The sequence below is a fragment of the Eschscholzia californica genome, unplaced genomic scaffold (genome assembly GCF_041429995.1).
Source record: "Eschscholzia californica isolate CP2 unplaced genomic scaffold, dmEscCali1.0.p SCAF_10, whole genome shotgun sequence".
Taxonomy (NCBI): Eukaryota; Viridiplantae; Streptophyta; class Magnoliopsida; order Ranunculales; family Papaveraceae; genus Eschscholzia; species Eschscholzia californica.
The window spans coordinates 90,001-92,500 of NW_028238199.1; positions in this window are offsets into that span (position 1 = coordinate 90,001).

The following is a 2,500-nucleotide window of genomic DNA, read 5'->3' on the forward strand; positions in this document are numbered from 1 at the left end:
CCGTCCGAGCCTCACCAAGGCCGTCCCATGCGCGTCCCGTGCCGTCCGAGCCTCACCAAGGCCGTCCCATGCGCGTCTCGTGCCGTCCCGAGCTGTGCCGAGGCCGTCCCGTGCTGTCCCATGCCGTCCCGAGCCTCGCCAAGGCCGTCCCGTGCCGTCCGAGCTGTGCCGAGGCCGTCCCGTGCCGTCCGAGCTGTGCCGAGGCCGTCCCGTGCTGTCCCATGCCGTCCCGAGCCTCGCCAAGGCCGTCCCGTGCCGTCCGAGCTGTGCCGAGGCCGTTCCGTGCCGTCCCGTGCTGTCCCATGCCGTCCCGAGCCTCGCCAAGGCCGTCCCGTGCCGTCCGAGCTGTGCCGAGGCCGTCCCGTGCTGTCCCATGCCGTCCCGAGCCTCGCCAAGGCCGTCCCATGCGCGTCCCGTGCCGTCCGAGCCTCAAGTAGGCCGTCCCAGGCCGTCCCGTGCCGTCCCATGCGCGTCCCGTGCCGTCCGAGCCTCACCAGGGCCGTGACATGCCGTCCCGAGCCTGACCAAGGCCGTCCCGTGCCTCACCAAGGCCGTCCCTTGCGCGTCCCGTGCCGTCCCGAGCCTCACCAAGGCCGTCCCATGCGCGTCCCGAGCTGTCCCATGCCGTCCCGAGCCTTAGCAAGGCCGTCCCATTCGCGTCCCGTGCTGTCCCATGCCGTCCCGAGCCTTAGCAAGGCCGTCCCATTCGCGTCCCGTGCCGTCCCATGCGCGTCCCGTGCTGTCCCGTGCCGTCCCGAGCCTGACCAATGCTGTCCCGTGCGCGTCCCATTCTTTTGGCTCGGCTGGCCCGTGCATTCTATGGGGTCGTGGGACATTTCGAAATCCACCCGGGCCATTTCGACTCTCTCTTCATTAATACTATTGAGGTATTATTTATGAATTATTGGAGAAAAGAAACGGAAGAAAATATTTTTTTTTCTATTTTTTATGAATTTTCCGGTGTTTATTCACTTAAAAATTCATAGAAAAATAAATATTTATCGGAATCGCTATTATAATATATCAAAAAAATCCTTGCGAAAAGACCTTTCCAACGAGTATAAGTTTGCTGGATTCCGACGAGTAACGAAGGAGTAAAGGCCCAGTATGCTTGGTTAAAAAATTGATGTTTCCTTGTGAAAATAGGAAAAACAATAACTTTGCACTATAAGGGGGAGGGTTGAGCTCCTTCCCCAGAGCGTGCACAGCACTTGTGCTGGCACGTTCCCTAGTGCTCGCCAAGCACCATAGGGCATCCAAAGGGCAAAGCTCGGCCTACTACATAATGGGAAGCTTCTAATATGTCGGAATACGAAGAGATTTCGTGCGACCCGAAGCTCGGCTCGGGCGTCCCGGCCTGTGCCGAGCTGTGCCGAGCGCGTCCCAGGCCGTCCCGAGCCAAGTCTCGGGCGTCCCAGGCCGTCCCGAGCCAAGTCTCGGGCGTCCCAGGCCGGCCCGAGCAAAGTCTCGGACGTCCCGGGCCGTCCCGAGCTGTGTCGAGGCCGTCCCAGGGCGTCCCGAGCTGGAGCGAGGGCGTCCCAGGCCGTCCCGAGCCAAGTCTCGGGCGTCCCAGGCCGTCCCGAGCAAAGTCTCGGACGTCCCAGGCCGTCCCGAGCAAAGTCTCGGGCGTCCCAGGCCGTCCCGAGCTGTGCCGAGGCCGTCCCAGGCCGTCCCGAGCTGTGGCAAGGGCGTCCCAGGCCGTCCCGAGCAAAGTCTCGGGCGTCCCATGCCGTCCCGAGCTGTGGCAAGGGCGTCCCAGGCCGTCCCGAGCTGTGCCGAGGCCGTCCCGAGCCTAGTCTCGGGCGTCCCAGGCCGTCCCGAGCTATGGCGAGGGCGTCCCAGGCCGTCCCGAGCCAAGTCTCGGGCGTACCTGGCCGTCCCGAGCTGTAGCGAGGGCGTCCCATGCCGTCCCGGGATGTCCCATGCGCGTCCCGTGCCGGCCCGAGCAACAGCTCGGGCGTCCCGTGCCTCGGCCCTTCCAAGTGGTGCTTCGTCGGACATCTCGATATCCACTCGAGCATTTTCGACCATTCTCCATATGTGGGTGTGTGGGTATTTATCAGGAATATTGGAGAAAGAATCGGGAAAAAAATATTTTTTTTCTATTTTTTTTGAATTTTTAATTGTTTATTCACTTAAAAATTCATAAAAAAATAAATATTTATCGGAATCGCTATTATTATATATCAAAAGAATCCTTGTGAAAAGACCTTTCCAACGAATGCAAGTTTGTTGGATTTGGACGAGTAACGAAGGAGCAAAGGCCGAGTATGCTTGGTTAAAAATTTGATGTTTCCTTGTGAAAATAGGGAAAACAATAACTTTGCACTATATAGGGGAGGGGTGAGCTCCCTCCCCAGGCCGTGCACAGCCCTTGGGCTGGCAGGTGCCTTGGCCCTTGGGATGCAACATAAGGCATCCCAAGGGCAAAGCTCGGCACGGGGGTGGATGGGAAGCTTCCAAGAGTTGCCCAACTCATCCCCGACGTGGAAAATCGAAG